We start from the raw sequence: 21,943 nt of genomic DNA on the forward strand, positions 1-21,943 counted from the left end.
TCCATGCTAGGTAATGCAGAGTATAGTATTGCAGTGATTCCAGCAGTGCTGTGCAAAGTGGTTACTGTGGATCTAGGCAATCGCTCAGATACGTCCAAATAATAACAGCCGGAGGACACCCCTGGAACAGCCTCTCAGCTACCCTCATTTCCTCTCTGCTGAGCTCTGAAATGCTGCACAGTTTCACTTCCTGAAACCTAAGAAAGGATTCAGGGAAGACCAGGCTGGTGGAATTTTTCAGTAGGGGATATTTTAATCACTAGCTAGAGGGCTCCAACATACTGTTTGCCAGCGGCATTTATTAAAAAGGAGCGAGTCACGAATATAGAAGATAGTGTTTACAAGAGATGAAGGGATGTCATGGTTTGAGTCATGGCTGCATTAAAAATATATCAGATTCAGACTGAAGCAGCCATATGAGCTAATTACTTTGGTAATGATATTGTGAAAATGAACAGGAAGTTAATTAAGGAGACAGCTAGTTAAATTCAGAATGGTCAGAATAGGAAGGAGGCCACATGAAAGTGCACATCCATTTAGGTTGAAAAATCAAGCAAGAAAATCTAAGAACATATTCTTGAGCAAATGCCATATTTTAAATATGTAAGTAATTTGATTGATTGCAGGGGAATTATTCCTGCACTTGAAATCAGATACGTGCCTTCCTATATGAGGTCCTGTAGCAATATGGTACAGCAAGACAAACTTCAGAGTGTTTAGACTTCAGCTGATAGAGCAGAAGTTGAAAGAAAGTGAAAGGAAGCCAAAGGTTTGGGGGAGAAGAGTATGCCAGAGGACAGCACTGTTGCACTGTCGTTGCAGTTCGGTCCTGAGCCTTTGATTTGGACTCCAGCAAACCTTTCACTGGAGGTGAAGGTTGCGGCTGCTCGGTAAGAAGAGTAGAAGCAGGCTTTTGGTTTGACCTGATCACGAGAGAGTCCGTGAGAGAAAGTGTTTCCTACATGGCTGGTTAGCTCTGTCTCCATGCAACAGATATTATTCTCCTGCTTCGGAAATCATTATCCATATAATAGACCGTGTTTTTTTCTTAGTTCTCCTTCTGTGGTTTCAGTCTCATCCTGCTGAAATCACAGGCGTACATACATACATACATTTTGTAACAGTGTGTTTTTAATTTATGTATGTACACATTTTTTAAAAAATAGCGTTGATAGATTGACTGAAATCCTTGCGTGAAGTTGTGGGGACTTTTGCCAGTGCTTTTAACTGGGTGAGGATACTGTCCCGTGTTGCTTCTGTAGAACTGCACAGAATGCCCAGATGATCCAGTTTTCTTTGCAGTGTGGAATGAATAGCCAAAGACTTCGTTCGTTTCAGAACTAAGAAAATTGTACTCTCCTTGCTGAAAATGATTTCCTGTTCTACTGGTGACTCTATTTTAGCTCAGAGATTTTCATTTTATTTCCACATATGAGATGGATTTATCTGTAACTTGTGCAATTGGGTTCATGCGGGGTTGCTTTAAGCTCCTGAGCATTTCTGTGAATGATTGCATTCGTTAGCATGGGAGCTCTGTGTTTTCTGGAAGCATAAGGGTAACTTTTGCAGGAAAGATCATTCAGCAAGGAAGAATTATGTTATTTTTAGCCCCTTTATGAACTTTTATTTTATAGACAATGGACTTAGACTGGGGTATGATATTCCTTAAAAATTACAAACTATCTACCCTTTAGGATACAAGTGCCAATTAATTTGCTTCAGTTAAAATACTGCCTTATGTGCTGAAAGTGAGTCATTTCTCATTTAGCTATAGAATATTTCACTCTCCACTTCAAACAGGGGAAGGAATAGTTCACAATAAATATTATCTCCTCTTTAAACTTTTTTGCTGATAGCAGGCCTTGAATGCTAGGCCTGTGCTGTTATTGAATTCATTTTCTAAATGAGATCTATCTTGTAGACATATCTGTACAATGTACATCATAAAAATATTAGACTCAGTGAAAGATTATACAGCATATAAAATACAGTAGTCTTTTTATGGTTGACTTTGAATTTGCGATCAGTCAAAACTTCATTAACTATCTTAAACCCTTGGATACATTGCTGATGAAAAGCTAGTGAAAGGAATGGAATTTGAAGAATGGCTCCGTTATCTCGTATCAGATTTGATAAATTACTTTCCTTTAGGAAACTTTCCTTAATCTAAGCTGTGAAATAGGCCTTTGCTTCATCACCTAACTTTTTCTTCTTATAATCAGTAAACTACTGGTAACCAAACCCCCAAAATGTTTAATTTTCCTTTATAATCATATCATACCTGCCTCCATTCCCTTCCCCAGGTATTTTCTATCTCACTTTGTTCTTATCCTCATTTTGTTTGCTTATTAAAATCCCTGCTGAAGGCTGGGATGCTGTTCAGCATCATTGTGTACTATCCAACCTCCTCAAATACTGCCTGCTGCAATCTCAGATGTTATGCAGGAAGGACTAAAATTGTGACATTACAAAGGCATGGATCATTTCAATAGCTGTTTTCCTGTCTCTGAGGTTCCTCTAATCTTCCTCTGTGGGAGAGGTTTCCTATCTTCTACTTTGTACCCAGAGATTCCTGAAGGAAAGTGGAAATTTAGAAATAAGGTATGAAATATAACACACAAATATTAGTCTGCCAAATGTTGAAGTCTTGACTGTGTACTTGTATGCTCTAATTTTACAGGTATGCATTAGAATATTGAATAGCTTAAAAATCCTTAAAGATATGTTTCCACGTTCTAACTGATGTATGTAGACATGGAGAGGCTTTTGAATGCAGGAAGAAAATATCCCAGGGTCCTGGACTTGGTATCTTTGAAGCAGTCCTCATGGCAGAGTGGCGGTGGGCTGAACGTGGGCTGACATTGGTGGCTGGCTGGTTAATGAGCTGTGCACACCTGTGACCAGCAAACCATGTAAAAAATACAGAGCAGGGTATATATAATACTGCTTATGGTGATCCCTAAGAGAAGCTGCAGTGCAGAAGATGGATCAGTGGATTGGGAGGAGAATTATCATCCAGTCCCTGCAGACAAGGTTTTCTGCTGCTGTTGGTTACTAAGCAAACAGCTGATAGTACGGCTATTGGAAGTACATTTCAGTGTGGTCCGCGCAGTGTTACTGTGAAATGGCTATCCCAGAGGCAGCACCAGTGCCCATGAGGTGAGAACTTGTAAGAACATCGCATCCCATTCAGGGCTGCTCCTGCCCATTCCCCCACTTACACGGGGGATGCTGTCCTTGCCTGCAGAGGACTGAATTCCAAACAGTCTGTTTTGTTTGGGGAGACAGGACCCATTTGCTTCGATTTGTTTTGATTTTTCTGTGCTGTGATTTTCTGGTACATGTGAGAGAGCTCTAATTACAGGATTTGCTCATGGAGAAAATGCAGAGAGCTTGTTTTTCTCATTTGCTCTGGTATTTACAAGTGTCACCTACATATTTTGCTGCTCATTTATTTCCTGTGTATGTTTTCTTGAAGGATGCACTTAAATGCATGATTTTGAAATGTGTTGTAAGTTCTTGATGGGAAATGAAAGGTTGTGAGTATAAATAACTTACTGACTTAAAAAAAAAAAAACAGTAGTATTTCATCACTTGTTTGAATTCTGTCCAGATCATTAGTGGATAAAGGCTGTTAAGAGTTCCTTGTAAAATGAATTTTGTGAGTCTGGCTCAGCTCACACAAATATCTTGTTCACAGGACCTCACTGATACGTGATCCTTCAGCTTATTGACTCAGCAGAGAGGTCATATGGGCAGGGAGGGTGAACTGACTTGCCGTTCCTGGAGGTGAGTAAGTCTTCAGGCTACTGCCTATGGTTAGGGGTGAGCTTTGCCTTGCTGCTGCATCGTTTTGTCTTGTGTGTGTGTCAGGCACCTCGCTGACAGTCAGCATCTCTTACCTGCCCGGCATTCACACACTCATGCCGAAGGACAAGTCCCAGAGCTAGTAACTGACTGAGCTTGAAACTGCCATGAGTAGAAAGCCCAGTGCCCTCTTTACTGACTTTGATACTTGCCTAAGTAATGCAGGATTTAGATTTACATGCTGATGAGTAAGACAAGTGAAAACTTCATTAATGTATAAGAAAGAAAACCACACCAGATTGTTTAACTCAATTAATCAGAATCAACTCTCACAACAGATTGAAGATTATTAGAACAGAAAAGGATGTCCTTCCTTCATGTATGTTCCTGCAGTGCAGCATGCAGATGGTTATCTCTGAATCTGAAATCTTTAAACTGTCAGAGAATCCAAAATAACTGAAGTTACCCCAGTTTAGAATCACTGTGATCCACGCATGGCAGTCGCTGAGCCCATGGGTATGCCAGCTGTTCCCAAGCTCTGAGAGATGGAGCTAATAAGTGAGCAACAGGCCTCCTCGGTGCTGTGCTCTGGACCCTGTACAGCTCTGGACCCTGTACAGCATTTGCAAGAAGTTGTTCTATGCAGTAACCGAGGCTTTGTGCATTTTGGAAAGAATGACTTTTACACTCAGCCAAGTTCTTGTGGATTTCTCTTACTCTCTTCCTTCATCCTCCCTCAGGTGCCAGAGTGTAAAATCAGCTTGCAAGAATGAAAGCAGACCTCTGCATGAGATAGCTGGCTGATTTTCCTTTCTTTCAGACTTTCACTAAAAGCACGTCACCATTATAAAAGCGTTATCTTTCTTTAATCATGGGTATGTGTCGAAGGACTTCACCATCAGTAACTGTGCAGCCTCTGCACATTGGTGAATTTTGTCATATTCTAACATGTAGAGAAATCCAATGTTGAGAGACTAAGTGATATCACCAAAGAGATGAAGGCATTCTGCACAGTAAGAACATTTAGCTCTTCAGCCTCATGTGTTAATCAGATTTTTTTTTCACCTCTAATTCTCTGTGTTTAGGTCAGATACTATGAGGCTATCTCACAAAAAAAAAAAAAAAAAAAAAAAAGTGGGGGGGCACATGCCAGCAAAAAACTTTGTGTAATTTAGATATGACAATTCTCCACACACATATATGAGATCTCATTTCTCCTCTTCCCTCGCATTTGTGACAGTAGCTCTGGTAGCTCTGAAAGGGAATTCCTACGATCTCATGCAGAAACTCTTTGCTAGGGAAATAGGTGCTGTAATCTGGGTTTATATTTAGTATTAGGGTTGCATGCCCTTGGCTGCTCCTCTGGCAGTTGCTGAGGCTTAACTGATTGATTTCTCAACTGGTGAACAGGCATCTGTAGAGAAGACATTGATCTCTGTAAAGCTGGTCACATTATGTCCTAGGACAATAAGCAGCTTAATTCAGGTTTCCAGAGGTAGCTATGAACAAAGCTGAGGGGTCTGTCACTGCAGCGCCCTGCTGTCGGGTGTGATTTCCAGAGGGTGAATTTGTCACATTGCTCTTTATCTCTAAGATTTTGAAGTCTCTTGGAAAAACAGACATTGTAATCTGGGATCTTGAAGGATTTTTATTTTTAGCTTAGATTTCTATGCAGCCGCTCTTTTCTTTTTTTCTTCTCTTTTTTTTTCCTCCACTTCTTGCTGTAAAAACATAGTGTGTATGAATAAATACATATGTGAGCGAACAAGACCGCATGATAGACATGACACATAATTAAATAACTACTGTCCTTCCCTGTCCTGTCCTCCCCTTGTTATCATAATATCAGAACATTTTCCAGCACAGCATTAAACCATGTGATAACAATGTCATCCTGTCTGAGCAAGAGAGCTGTGTGCGCTGGAGCCTTTGCGGGAAGGTGGGGGGACTGCCTCGTTTTGATGTGACTTTAGGGTTTTTCATGTATTCTGTGTGTTAGTGCCAGAGAAGGCAATGTTAAATCAATATATCCTTTCCGTGTGCAGAGAGGAGTATGGCTGATTTTTACCCTAGTTCTAATATACTGTGCTTTTAAGGCCTGTCAGTACTGTACATATTAAATGAATACGCTTTTAGTATAGCTTCATTCTCAATTTCTTTTTTGTAATACAACTTTTTGTGATCAGTGACCATCAGGGTCACTGGAGCAGGGAAAAAATGAAAACCCCTTGGAATGAAGCTACCTTTTTTTTTTTTTTTTTTTTTTTTTTTGGTTTATCACTGGAAACTGCTTTCAAAAGAAAGCAGAAGGGGAGGGGAATACAACTGCAGATGATGACAAAGGAAATCAGATGTTTAAACACAGCTGGAAACACTGCTGGGGAGGAAGACAATGCTGTGAAATAATATCTGTAGTCAAAGAAAGGAAAAAATGTTGGGTTTGAAACAGTAACTGCATAAGAACTTCCCAAACAAATTACGTCTGTTCTCAAGCTGACATGCTTTATGCACTAACGTTTGGGAACATTTGCAATGTGTCTGGATACTGATGCCATTACTAACTGCAATGTTATTGGCTTCTACTTCTTGTGATATCAGAAAAAAGGGTGCTGTTCTCTCAGTAGTCTGGTAAGGTAATGACCCTCCACTTGTCCCCAGAATTCCTTTTCTAACCGATCATATGAAATTCTTTGTGGATTGATATTTATTTCCTTCATAGTACTCATCAGATGACCACTATAAACTGGTAGCCTATGGCATAGTTCCTTGGCAGCGCAAGGACACAGATCTATGGGCTGAATTTTTCTTTCTGTCTAGCTAAGATACTTTACTCTTTATTCTGACTTGGTCAAAAAATGTTCAAAGTTTGATTAGTTTTTATTTATTTTTGTAGTGACTATCAAAAACTTGCAGTAAACTTTTTAGGGAAATGTGGATATGAAGAATCATGAAAAAGCAAAGGAAGAGTTCCATGTATTATTTAAAATCTCAGAATCTTAAAATTCCAAAGAAGTTGATGTGCTAGTAACATAACGAGTCCTCAGTATGAGCCTGGGTCAGGAAATCATAGAAGTAGCTCATCTAAGCTGGGTTTGCAAAAAGGACTCCCAAGACTGGGCTCCCAAGATATCGTAAATCTTGTTTTTCTTATGAGAGACTGGACCAGAAGTGGATACAACCCCCAAAAATGGATGAGGATCTGGGTGACTGTGTGATCAGTTGTGTATCACAGCCTGAGGAGCATACTCCTCTCTGGGTAATCCTGTTGAGGAAGGGTAAAACTCCATTAAGACTTCCAGTAAATCTTTTTGTAGAATAAGCCGTTGACATGGCATGTGGATGACAGTAGAAGGAATGTAGCTTGACGATCCAGTTAGAGGGCTGGAATTTCAGAATTCCTTATTTCTAGTGTTGCCCGTGACATGAAGACAAGGCCCAGAGCATTAAGACAAGGCATGATCTTGCTTAGATACTTTGGCTTCACAATTTACCAGTTTGTCAGCGACAAAGTTTTCACATTTATCCTGATGGAGTCTTTATCCAAAGGGAAATAAGTACAATGAACAAAAGCTAAAAAAGCCCTGTTGCTTATATTGAAATGTATTACATGTGAGGCTAGGCAGTAATGTGTTATCTGAAAGGCTTTTGTTCCTTGCTGCCTTAGAAACAATTGGGATTTAACACATGCATAGCTGATCTTGACAGCATGTCTCTTCATCTATTAAGTATCATTTACACTGGAGGTTGAATGAGAACTCTGTGCAGCGGAGTGCAATTTTGTTTCCAGAGCATTGATCAGAAGGATTTTCTTTTAATGCAAACAGACAAGATACAGAGTATATTTGAATGTAAAATGCAGAACTAAAACACTGAAAGACTTCTATTAGGAGATAAATTTCTTTCATTAATAAAGTAATAAGGGATGTTTGAATTCTGCTTTATATAACTTCCAATGAGACAGCACTGTAACGGGCACCTCTAATTTGTATGGACTCTGGGCACATCACTGCATCATTAAAAAAGCATAGGCATTTGGCACTGACATATTTGAGTAAAGTGGCAAGCCATTAAGCTCCAGTCCTTCAAAGAATCACTTGTATCATTTTTCCCCAAAGACAGTGTCTGATGAGCCCCTCAGGGGGAAAGCATGCTCTTGCCAGTTCAGGTGCTAGCACCAGTTCTAAGGAAAGCTCAGTTTGCCTCCTGCCTCTGCCCTCAGCTGTGTGTGATTTAAGCAAACCACTCACATCCCCTGTACTTCAGCTTTCTATAAAATGAGAAAAACAATATTACCTTCTTCGCCTGTTGTGTAGCAGGGAAATAAGTGTCTTCGTGTGTTTGCACAGTGTGTAGCACAATAGGGTCCCAGTTTTGGGTGGTGCCTGGAGGTACTACAATGAAAAAAAAAACATTAATAGTAATAACATTCAAATTTCCATAATCTGCATTATGAGTTTTCCTAAAGTAAGAAAATATTATTTGGTCTGAAAAAATTCTTTGTACTTGGAGGTAATTGCCTGCAAGGACTAATAGCTCAAGTGCTTTCTAGAACATATGTATATTAAAACCTGAACTGCTTTCTCTACTCTCAAGGTGAGACCATTTCAGAGCTTTATTACTCGTCATTAAGAAGAATATACTTTAATCTACATTAGAGTCACAGTGTACATGGCTGTTGTAGAGATGAAATGTTTAATCACTCTGTCTTACTAGTTTGTATTAATAAAAATATTATTTACATTAGATTTCATAATTGTATGTTATGAACATTATAGGAAATATTACCAGATGGTGCAACTCATTAGGAGAAATATCTTCTATTCAGTATAGTCCAGGGTGATTTGTTTCCGTATTAAAGTTATGAGATAAATGGGTCTTAAATGCACAGGTAGAGAAGACTTGCAATGGTAGGGCAAACATAGCTGGAAGGATCTGCCAAAGATGCTTTCAGGCGGTTTTAGGTGTACGAGGTCAGAGATCTTGCAACAAAAACTTGTCACTCCACAGTGACAGTGCTATGGAGACTTGGAAGTACTCTGGCCCTAAAAGCAGCAAGGAGACAGTGAGATTACTTAACTTCCATACAGCATAGCTGCTGTACACTTGTGGTTCTGGGGCTTGACAGACTGATCACCTCTAGGCTTCAGCAAGTGGTGCTGGTAGAGGTAGTCTTGACGACAGTATAGTTTCATGAGAGCAGCACATCATTTGAATATCTAATCTCCTCCAGAGTAGGGATGACTAGCCAAAGGAGCACGTTTTACAGAGAGTGTAGTGCTTCCAGTGCTAGAACAAATGTGTTCAGAACTATCTTGCATCGCACAGTAGGGCCAAATCTTTGGAAAATCAGCACAGAATCTCTCCCTATCATTTAACAGAATAAAGTTCTTACTATTTAAAGGTGTCAGATTTGGTCTGCAAGTGTTTCAAACCCCTTTCCCCCCCCCACATGCAGGAAAATTGTCTGCCTGAAAATATCCACCACCTCTATATAAGGACAAGATGTTGTAGTTTCCTCTAATATTCAGTCCTCAGCTGAGGCCCTCAGTAGGTATGATGAGGGCATCAGTTGACTGAGAACTGGAGAGAAGCCACTAGCTCATTTCACTAGGCTATTGGATGGCTTTGAGTTTTGCCCTTGCTAAGTCACAGTTTCACTTCTGATCTTACACTCCATGCCATAACAGTATTATGAGGTCCCTCCACTATTTAGATGCACCTACTTAAAAAAAAAAAAAAAAAGGGATAACTGTGCTTATTCATTCTTCTATACTGATCCTGTAATACCTTGTCACTGATATTAAAGCAATGTTTTGGATACTTATTACTGCTTAAGTTAATGTAGCTTATAAGTCTGTATTGTCTTTTTCTGGTGTCCAGAAAAATCTCCCAAACAGCAAATGGATATTACCTTCATATATATCTTTTTTAAATTCACAGTTAAAAGGCAAAGGCTATAACAGAGAAATTGCCTTATTTATCCAAACTCTGAATAGTAAGAGGCTTCACTTCTTTTGATGTTTTTTTTTATGCTGGGAAATCAAGTCCTTAACTCAGAACACCTAATTTATCTTGCAAAATTAGATTGGTTTCAACACAAGCCAATAAAGAACATCTGTGGCTATACACAATATGCCAGTAGTGTATCAACCAAATGAAGGGACTGTACATGGTATTTAATTTGAGAGATGCCTATGGTGCAGTTATGTTTTTTCCTAGTGCTTAATAAAGAAATAGTATGTGATTGTTTCAAGTACATGGTGCATTTAAGTCTTCTTTTTGCCATCTGTAAAGCCAAAATTAGAGAAATTATTCTGTGAAGGGTATAGACCTTCTTGCAGTTGGGTAATCTGTGTGCTCGGGAGTTTTTCTTCCTCAGGAATACTTAAATCTATTTTAAAAATAATATTACTTAAATTTGAGCAGGTTCAACCCTTCACAAAGACCCAGTCTTGAGTGCACTTTCAGTCTCTTGTTCCTGCAGTACAGACACGGAATTGGTGTGAGACCTTTTGTCTCTTCCTTTTTCACCTGGTGGCAAACTGAAAAGGGGAGTGAGTCTGTCACGTTTTGATTGCAATTATTTCATTCCTTCCAGCAGGTTGTTAAAAGAGACATTGTTAGGGCTAATATCTAGTAATTACTGAAGAATATCATTGGAGACTGCTCTTGAGTATTTTATGGCTGGGGGATTAATCTGAAATCCCTGGGTTACAAGCACTTGCACTGATTGAAGTCCTTGGACATCTGCGACAGTTTTGGGAGGCAATATAGGAGAAGCAAAGAGCAGATTTGAGGACAGTCTATTACAGCAGTAAGTGAATAAGTGAAGACTTCAAGTTCTGTAGGCTGGAGTGACCAGTTAAAAAAAAATGTGGAGAGAAGAAAGAAGGAAGCCTGGAGAGTCCTTTACTGGCTGTAAGGTATTCGTGTGGCTGTCTTGCATGTTCTCTAGGGCGACTGGGGATGTTTAAGTGAAGACAGAATACAAGTGTTTTGGTATTGCTGAAAGAATGAGAGAAGCAGCTGTCCCAAATCCAAGATGGAAATGTGAGTAGAAATGTGTTTAACCAGCTCACTGGAAGCAACCTTTAAAGCTATTCTGGTAATAAATGGGCTAGGTTGAACTTTAGTGATGGTTTCTGGCAAAAACACTGAAGCCAATTTAAAAATAAGGGTCAAAGAGCTTTGGCTCTGTGGTACTTGTGAGTGAATAGAAAATATAAGACTGTAACCTGCTAAACCAAGTGGATTAGGTAATGCTTATCCATAAGCTGATGGCTTAATCAATAGCTTGGGAAAGATAGATGGTGTTTTAGAAAGTTCAGTTTCAAGTGCACATACAGCGGAAAGTAAGCAGCAAAGTGTAGAAGAAGAGGGGATGGTATGAACTGTGCTACCAAAAGTTCATTGTGTATGTTGGTAATAGGACCATAAAAAGATTGCAAATGGGGACTATATTCTCTCAGCTACTAACTTCTGTAGCTCCTGAACCCTTCCTAGGCAGAGAATATCATCAGCGATCCATGATTAAAATCAATGACTGCCTTAGCAGCTTGCCATCTGGAGGGGAGGGGAAAATCCTTCTCTGAGCTTGTGCATCTCATTTTTTAGTTGCTGGGTAAATGTAAAGTCTGTGAAAAGGCTCAGCCAATCCACTGTGTTCTGTAACTCAACAATTTCTGAAGGCTTCTTCTTCTTCTTTTTTTTTTTCTTCCTAAAGTCAAAACCAGAGGTAATTATCCTACTTACCATTAATATATTCATATAAATTTTAAACCCTTTCATTTTAGGGGCTGTAGAGAAATTTAAGGCAGAAAATTTGACTTTTTCTTTTAATCTGAAGAAATAATTATTTTTTTCAGCACTCTGATAGGTTATCTTGAAAACTTAAGCAGCGCAGCCCTTCTAGCAATACATGTTATTTGGTCCTGTGGCAGTGACAACGTGCAAAGCCATGTCCAGCTCTGTCCCTGCACTCGTGTCAGTGCAGGGTCAACTTGGACGACTGATTAAGGCTCTTGCTATTGGAGTGTAGAAACTCATGACCCTTTTTAAATGAAAAATTGAAACCAGCCTTTTGGGATAATGAATTTGAGTTAAGAATGCCCTTTTCTCCCATTTCAGAAGGTAAAACTGAAGTACACTTGAGCAGCCTGACTGTGGACCCTCAACTTTAGTTTCTAGTTGTGTGACAAGCTATTCATAAACTGCAGAAAGAGTGCTGGGATGGGGATTTTGAGGTAATGGATCCAATAGGAAGGAAGGGTTTGAATGGAATTTAGATGTAACTTTTTTGTAAGTTGCCACAAAACCTAGTTCTAACTTTGAAACACAACATATTAAACATAGCAAATAGCTGAGCCGTGTTGTTCATCACTTACATGAGATACTAATCCATTTCTGACAGCTATTTTCTTTAGCTTATTCTGCCTTTGACTACATTTGATTTTGTTTATCTATATATGAATAGCTCTGAAAGCCTCAGCTGAGAATGAAGTCTTGAGATCTACATGTGCACAGTATAGAGGAAAAAAATGTGGGAGTAAACAAATAAGTTATTACGGTTAGATGTCAGATGAGTGAGAAAGCTGAGGCAGGAGTGTTGCCTCCTAATCGTAGTCCAGTGAAGGCTTTCGAGTCATGCATCCCTTCAAAATCTTAGTTGTCAAAAGTAGTACTTAATTCAGTAAATAGAACTAAGACAATTTCAAGCAAATACCCTTTAAATATCTTGTTGTTGTTGCTAATATGTTGTCAAAGCTGTTTTTTTTTTTAATATACATTCTTTTAAAATATCATTACATTGTCTTAATTTTGGTAACAAATTTCATCCAAACCTTTTAAAAGGCTTTTTTGATGAATAATGAACAACTTTGCATTGGTAATTTTGCAAAATTTTTGACTTAAAACTCCTGACATGATTTATTTTCTCTAGATCACATAATAAACCTTTTTAATGTTTGCAAGGTTCAGTCAGTTTGATAGTAGAGGAGACTTCAGGATATATTAAACAGATTTGTATCATACATCTATGTCATCCTGATGAATCGCTTTAAGATAGTCCCCAGTGTGATTTCCACAAAATCTCGTTTGAAGAGGGGTGTGTGGGGTGTGTGTGTGTGGTTTTAAACTATCTTAAATTTGGTTCGGTAGCTAATATAATACCTGCCATTTGCGATCTATTTTCTCTTCCCTGACTTCTTTCTGAATTGCAAACAGGCCAATTAAATGAGCTGTTGGTATATCTGGTGTTTATAGATAATGGTGACCTCAGTGCTTGTTAATTGTATAATAAATTACACTGATTATGTGAGGTTGGAGTGTACCACTTCCTGACATCTAAATAGTTAGATTGATACATATGTATCTATATATCAAAATACTGTGTTTAAGTTAGAGCCCTAAAACTATTTCTCTGACTGGCTTATCATATTTGAATTTCTTGTGAGTGATTTGAAGCTGATAGTTGGTCTTCCCTAGTCCTATATTTGCCGGTAAAATTACTTAAATCAGCCTACACTAGGAACATGGTATAGACTGATTACAGTTGACCTAACATGCAGCCATGGGACTATGGGCTGAATATCCACCTCTTTGCTTTCAACATTTGAAAGTCAGTGTATACTGATAAGTGCCTGCCATCTCCAGGTTGATTGGGGCTGAAAGCCTGAAATCAGTGCTGGTGACCCTTTTTTCTCTGAATGCTGAGAATGAAGTAGTTCACATCTTATGGCTTTGTACAGGCAGTATCTAAACTGTCTGGGATAAAATCCTCTGCTTTTTTTTTTCCTAAAAGCAGTTCCTGGGGACTTGGGACCACTTTCCCAAATAGAAGACCGTAAGACTTCTGCCTAAAGTTTGGATCAAGTCCCTTTCTGCTGCCCTTTGAAGTCCTGTACTACTGCTGAGGATTGTCTTCAGCAAAAGCACTCCCTGGGTAGTATTCTGGAGCGTGGTCCTCAGTGGCGTGGATTTTATTCACTAGGCAGCTGAGAGGCAAGCAGGGCTATGAGCAGGATAGAAAGGAATGGCTCAAATGAATGGAAAGTGCTTTGTCCTGACGAGCTGTACTCAGCCATGAGCCTTTACGTTTTTCTCCCATGTAACTGCCTAAGGAACAGCAGGGATCCCCATTACTTCCTTGTGTGTGGTCTACTTTACCTTCATAAATAGGAAAAGGGTCAATGCTAGACCGCTCTTCTCCCACTATGCGGAAAAGCAGGGGATAAGCAAGCAGGCATGTGGAAAAAGTACTGAGTCCTGATGCTGGTTTTCATCCTTCTGTGTAGATTTATTTGATGATATATCTGTTCAGCTGAGCCACAGCAGAATAAAAGGTAAGCTGCTAGGGAAAGAGCTGAAACTGTTTTCCACTAAAATAAAGGGATAGCTGGGGTTGAACAAGATCATGCTTTGATTCTTTCTTTGCTCAAGCTATAATATACCAATCTGTTAATATTTATTGTACTAACTAGTTAGTAAAAAGGCCGATATGCTAATTCAAGTAACTTTATGGGTAGCGGTTTCAGTTTAGAGTCTGCACAGGCAGCTCTGATGAAAGGGCACAGAGATTATCTTGCACTGATTGTTCTTGAAAACTATTTCCCATTTTTCTTACCAGGAGCAAACAAGTGTTTATATACTAATGATGTAATAAGAACTAGTCTGGATTATGAGCGTCTCAGGAAGACAGCAGATCCTTAGAGCACTATATTTTGATATAAACGCTTTACTTCTGCAGTCAAAATGAATTATATATCAGTGTTCTGCCAAATTCAGCTTTAGCAAGGTCATTATTTCCAAACTTGCTATATTTCTGTTGTGTTCCATATTAATAATACACTGGTAGTAGAGAAATGTGGATTGAAAGAACAAGCTTTCTATAATCCTCAGGAAATTTTCAGTTAAAACATTTGATCTTCAGGCTACACAACCAGCTTGCAAGAGATATAGGCATGAGATATACAGGTTTAGTATTGTAACTTTCTCATATCTTTTCTTTGAGTGGTTACTTGTTCTCTATACTTACTAAGAATCTTCTTTATGAAAAAGACTGGAGCTTTCTGTCAGTAAGAGATACTTGGCATGTAAAGTAAGAAAAACCAGCAAGCTGGCTATGGGGGGGGGGGGGGGAATGGCACCTTTTTAGTCAAAGGTCAGCTATTTGTGGCTGTCAATTGGATAAATTTATTTTAGTGACCAAGTGACATATTCACATAACTTTTTGTGCATGGTATGCTGGGAAGGATGATGCAGCTGCAGATGGCTGGGGAGCTGGATTCTCTTCTGAATCTGTAAGATCAGTCCAGGTGGATTATTTCATATTTGAATTTGCCATATAGAGAGTTAGTTTTTAGTTTCCATGTTAACAGAAAATGCGTTTAGTCTCTGAGATACCATAAACATGCTAAACACTTGGGATGGCAATGGTCTGCTATATAACAAAGGTCTTTGCTCAGTGTAAATTCAGTGTGAATTTGAGGTAATAAATTTGAACACTGTCATTCAGTGTGGCACAGTTCAGACTCGGAGTACAGCCACGTAGATTTGTCCAAGCTATCAATACCAAATTTGTCTGCTAACACAGCTGTATTACTTTCAGACTCTTTGGCTTGCACCATCTTTGTACAGAAATTTGTCACGGGTTTTCAGTATGGGAGTTGGCTTTGTGGAGCTTTCTCGCATGAGCAGGATTCTCACATACTTTAGTCTTGTTACTTGTACTCATCACAGTAACAAGCAGCATAAGCCAGTATTGTGTTTGTGAAACATTAAATCATCCAGCATACCTGCAATGGGGATTTCCTGCCACTCTCCATGCCACCCTCCATGTTCAGCCTTGCTTCGCAGAAATCTTCCTAAAGGTTAGTGAAGCCTCTGAGCAAACCAGGAGACCAGGCTTTGTTGCAGATTTTCTTAAGGGTATGTGAAACTTAAAGTTTTTGCATAGCTTCAAGGTGAGATGTTGACTGTTCTCAACTTTGAAGGTTTTGGTTTACTATCTGTAACCTATAGGATTTGTAAGAGAAGGAAAAACTTCCATGTGTGAACTTCTGAATTGTAGCCATAAGGATGTAATACATGCTAACATCATGAAATAAACACAAAAATAGCTTTAGCCTTTAATAGAGGTATTTGAACATATAAATGAGCCTTTAGTCAAGTTCACTTTAGAGTAAATTAGGTGTAATTCTAAAATACATTGTTGGGTAACATATTCTAAAGCCAATATTACTTACAACTCTTTATTCTTCCAGAAAACCTCACAGAACCTATGTTTCTATAGGTTCCCAAATGGCAGTTTTTGCCATCTCTGTCCTTTTAGGTGCATCAGCTCTTCTGGTGTACTGATCTGTATTGCTCCCAAGCAAGCTGATATGTCAGCTGAGAGATGGAAGGTTGCTTGGTAACTTAATTTTAAAACATAGAGACTTCTTTAAGCTTTCCTTAGAATAGAAAATTGGAGTCTAAGTGAATTTCTCTACCTTACTAGTAGCTTGAGACCAATATGTGTGCTGCTGCTTCTATGTTTAAACCACCCTAGTCAGCACCGTAGCAGGTTGCCACTGTGAAAACTGGGCAATTATCTGTTTCCACAAGCAGGAAATGCTGTATACTCAGCAAATCTTAACTAATTTGATCAGGAAAGCTGGAGTGAAGGCATTTACCTTTCTCTTCCGGGGGGGGGGGGGGGGGGGGCGCTAGGTGTTTCAAAATGTCCTTTCTAAATTCTACTTAAAACTTCTCTAGTCCAGCCTGTGTGCTACTCAGTGTCTTAACTGAGCACTACCTACTCTCTCCCTTTTGCTGCCTCATAGTAAATACACATAAAGTATATGGAATACACCAAAATTTCTTTTGAAATTTCTCTCATAAAGGCTTTTTTTTTTTTTTGCCGATTAGTATGTCCCCATTATTTCATGGGATGTGTAAAATTTAAGCCAAGCCCAAATCCTGCAGCTGACTGTGTGCAAGGAGAAGACCTGAGGCCACTGGCAGTCCCAGTGACTCCAGGGGACAGGACCCTGGGGGGAGGGGACAGGATGGGACAAGGCCTTGTGTTAGTAATCAGGGCTTTGAGGAGGAGCTGTTCTTGCCAAAAGATCATATATAAGAAATTGAGAGTCTGTATTTTTGATATCATATTAGAAGATAATAGACCAGAAACTAATACTGTCAACAGAGGATTAGATACAGGCTGGGTGAGACAGACTGAATATAGAGCTTGAAAATGAATCACCCTCCCTGACCCGTGTCCTTGCAGTTCTGCTTTGAAGTTCAAAACCCATCAGCAGCAGAACTAAAAAATCCTGGGTTGGACGGTCTTCTCTAGGCGTCTGAGAATACGTCCTGTTTTCTGCTTATGACGTCTGGGGTTAGTGGTACAGTCACCTTCTTGACTGTGCGGGTGCTGCACAGTACGCTTTTGGTCAAATCAGGAACAAATTGCTTATGCAGTTACACCCTTTGTCGCAAGGGGTTCCTGCTACCGGTGAGGGGAAATACTGCTATTCTCAAGTGATGATCTCATCATGCATTTGGAGAATAAAAAGAGGGAAGAAGTTTGACTTGCTTCTAGGTTACGTGCGTGACCTCCTGACTTATTTGGATACACTAGCGCATTGCTCCTACAAGGAGGAAGTTACTTTGGGAAGATCCAGAAAAAGAATTCCAGCCATTCAAGGTCACTTGTTCTGTTATTAATTTTTATTACTTCTATCATCTATTTTATATATTATACATTCTTTAGCCTCAACCAAGTTTTAGCTTGCTTCACAGAAAAGGTCCACCTCCGAGCACTAATTCTAGGAACTTTCTAAAGTACCAAAAGCATGATGCATACAGTATCTCAACTGCTCGTGGAGGATGGTGAAGAATGTCAATAGTCAGGAAGAGACTGTTAACAGATGTCCTGGTTTTCAGTTAATTTTAACTCTTTCAAGAATTTATAGATTTTTTTTTTTTTAGTACAGAAGCTTGTTCTAATGTGTACCCTGATATGGTACTGGGTGGCTCTGTTTTGAGCTGGTTAAAATCTTTAAGTGGTGGCAGGAAGGTATTGCGTGGTTGTGTTATGGCAGATGCTATTTGGGTAGTATTTTCTTTCAAGTGTTTACCTTGAAAGTAAATAATCTAAGAATTTGTTTTCTTCTTAAAAGAAGAGTGCTACATAGGCAACCAGAATTGTTGGGTGAATGCTCACTATTAGTGTCACAACCTTTGGCTATTTAAAGCACTTTTGCAATATTTAAAATTGCCTTAAAGAATAATTGAGGATCCTTTAGTTGTTCCATAACTCCAAGAAAATTGATGCTGAGTTTCCACATGTGCAAAGAACATAAATTGGCTCTAGTGTGTCCTTTTTTTTTTTTTTTAAGACAAATGAAAAGCTGACAGTTGAAATAGGAAATTAAATTGCATTTCTGTCTACAAGCTCATAGTAACTTTTAGTTGTTACAGTTAATGTGAATGTACATTTTTTTTGGTTCAGTCATTATTTTTAACAGTTGAGTCTATCTAATCATTAGCTGGATCATGAAGTCAATTCCTTTCATGTATTCAGTAACTCATCTTGTCTAAATTGTTTCAGTTCCTCAGAGATAGCTTTTGAATATGCATGACATTCCAACATAATAACTAGGAAGTCATTTTATGTTGCATCTCATTAGTAAAATAAAGTATCAAAACAGGTTTCCTTGCCTTTAGAGGAAGCTCTTCAATTAGCTATGGAGAATAATTCATCCTCAGTTCCCTCACACGAGTAAATAACCATTCCTGAGTATTTGATCTTAGATGCTAGACTATGTTCACTTTAATTGCGTTATGTTTAATTTATTTTCTCTCTTGAATGATCCTAAAAGGCAAGACCAGTTTTGGAAGCTCTACGTAGGTTATAAACCAAAGCTTGAATAGAAGAATTTGCTCTGTGCTTTGGCACAGCTGCGAGGACTTCTCAGCTCTGGCTTTCAGCAAGTAGCATGGAACAAGGCTACAGAGCAACTGGCTGTTCAAACTACTCTTTCCCATGAAGCAGACTTTAGAGATGCATTATACATCAATGGTGGCTTCCTCAGTCTAGTGCAACTTCTGCAACCCATGTAAGACAGGACACAGAATTTACTCTGGAGTTGTTCAATGTTCCATTCCAATGGTCTTTAATAGGCCTTTTAATATGACCTATTAAAAAAAAATCTTATTTATGTGGTTCCAAAATGAGTCATACTGTAAACAATATGTACTTGCATAGCATCTGGGGTGACTTCATCCTCTACTGCAGCAGAATGCAGGAACTGCAGAAGTATGCACCGTGATATGACACAACAGCTTAGGCTAGGAAAAGGCTAGCTCACAACTGTACGTTTGAGACTAGTGGGGGAAAAGCTACAGAGGTGGAATATAGAGGTTTTGGTCAGGACATAAATTACTCTGTCTTGTGAGATTGTATGGTCCTAGTCATAAATGGCCATTATCACTGATGGATGCAGGTGGCAGTATTTTCATACGCATAGAGATGCTTGTAGCATCTCTGGAGTCAAGGAATGTTTGCCAGGAATAACTGAAAGAGAAGCATGAATGACTCTCTGCTAGTACCCAAAACTTGTGCTTATGATACCTTGTCTGTCTCTGAAATGTCCAGAGTAAATAGTGATACAGTATCAGGTTTACACCACAGTTTTGTCATGGAGGTCATGGGAACCAGGACTTTGAAGGAACCTCACAATTTTCATAATATACCCCACTGCTTACCTAGAGGAGGGCCACAGAGGTGTAGTACAGGTGGGATTGCCAGCTCTAGAGGAAGGATGGCTGCCCTGTCTCACCAGATGATAACAATCATCATGAGATAATCTTGTAGACAGGGGAATAAGCTCAGGAAAGCTGTTGCTTGGTAGATATGTTTGCTAATGTTTTCCTTCGTTTGTTCCTCATAGTGTACTAAAAATGTTCATATTGAAAACAAAGCCTTCCTGCAAAGAGAATCCGATGAAAATGCAAGAGGTGAGACTGTGTCTACAGTATATTTGATCAATTATGTATGTCTGACTTAGAATTAACTTGACTCCTACAGTAAAAATGCATGTTTATAACCCCAGGCTATGGTAACATCTTTAAGTACATAAACATTTTTACCACATTTTATATACATCCTATGAAGAACAGATGTGGAGCTCACTGAACCTTCTGTATTGAGGTTTGTTATGAAAAGTCAGTAAATTACTGACAGGAGAAGGTGTGTGTGTGTGTGGTGGTGGTGGGGAAATGTGAATTATATAAAAGGAAAGAAATTGTCTTGGTGGGACATTGCGTGGACAGTATTCATTCTTACTCTTGAAGTAATTTCCATTTCTCCAGGGAGCTGCTTTATAATTAACACTATTTGTTTATGGTAGATTTATGCCTGCAGAAAAAACAGAAGTAGACATGTCCTTCATCAAATATCACAGCATGCAGGCTAGTAATTATTCTTATGTAACTTGTATTGTGTGTAATATAAAGCTCTCATGCAGTGCAGAACACTAAAGAGTTGCTAACACACTCAGCCAGCACAAGTTAGGACAAAATAATTCTTTTGAGTGGGGCTATGGGAAGAAAAACACTGCTGTGACTCTCAAACTCTTGTACTGATGAGTGGGCTTGAGGTCTGATGCTGTGACAGGCCTCATACTTGCAGAAAGTGTAGACCTGAAAGAAGGGTGCTCTTCCCAGGTCCGCGCTTGGGCGGAGCAAGCTCAACGGTGGGAAGGTTTCTCTGGAGGTTTCAGTCAATCCTAATGAGTTTGAATGAGTGAGGCTGTATGAGCTGCTTCGCTTCCAGGTACTTTGGGCTAAGTGTTGTAGTTGGATTTGCAATCCCACGAAGCCCTTCTCTATTCAAACCTTACAGGTGTTGTGTCGCCCTAACTCTGGGGTAGGTTCCTGTGAATAGACATTTCTGCCGCGTTCCTCATACCTGACTTTCAAAGCACAGAGGGATTTATAGTGAAGCAGATCAGAGGTGAGAAATGTTTCCTCTTTGCATTAAGCATTTTTAAACTTTTGGTTCTATGACACTCCCACAGCTTTAAGCAACAGTTGTTAATTTTTTAACAAATCACTTTAGGGAATCTCTGGCCTGACTGACTCGGCTGCAGAGCACTAGGTACTGTGAAATTTCTATTACTAAAAGAAGATCAGCTCAGCACCGCTAGTATTATCTGTAACTTAGAACAGGGACATATATTTCAGAACTCAGTTTAAGAAAATAACTTGGAAGCTTTTATTTAAGTATTGTGGAGAAAATCTAGATACCAGATGGACAAACAGATTAATTAAACTCATTTGCAGTCGGTCAAGGTTACTTGATCGGGGGGGTGGGGAAGGAGAAGGGATTTTGATTGCGTTCTCTTTAGCAAGCAGGATTTCTCCTTTATGCAAGCTATAAAGGGGGGAAAAAGACCATTTCTGTGCTGTCTCTAAACTAAACAAGTGCAATATTCAAACTCAGCTGTCCATATAATCTCCTACTGAGCAAGTTCTAACTGATCTGTAGTATAAACAGTTAAAGTACTGATATTGCTGCCGACTTTTACGGTTGAAATTCTTAGGACTCTGTTATGGGATTCCTGATACCTGGTGTTTTTATTAAAGCTGTGGCTATACCACTTGCTAACCACTTGCAGTCCAGTGGTTACGTAGGAACATCTGCTTTTCCTTTATTACAGTTTGGAAATGACTGGCATATATTTAAGATATCAGACGCACACTAAAATGTAAATGTTATTTGTGGGGGGAAAACTTGCACTTTTAATCTCATGGGGAGTTTTTTGTGGTGTTTTTTGAGGTCTGACTCACTATTTTAATGCTAGGTGTTGGCAATATTGCTGTTTTCTCCAGATGGTTCTCTTTAAGAGAAAGAAATTCACAGTACCCTGTGGAACATTTATCTTGAAATTCAAATAGAACAGCAGATATGTGAAAGAAAAGTTGAAAAAGAATAGAATACACAAATTGGAAAATACAGATTCAGATATTTCAAGCTGGATTATGTCATATTTTGTCTACTCGGGGATGTGCAATGAAATTAACCCAAAAGAATTTGGATTTCAAGTGGATTAGTGAAAATATATGAAATCCTTTTTATGTATATCCAGTC

The sequence above is a fragment of the Rhea pennata genome, chromosome 9 (genome assembly GCF_028389875.1).
Source record: "Rhea pennata isolate bPtePen1 chromosome 9, bPtePen1.pri, whole genome shotgun sequence".
In the NCBI taxonomy this organism is placed as follows: Eukaryota; Metazoa; Chordata; class Aves; order Rheiformes; family Rheidae; genus Rhea; species Rhea pennata.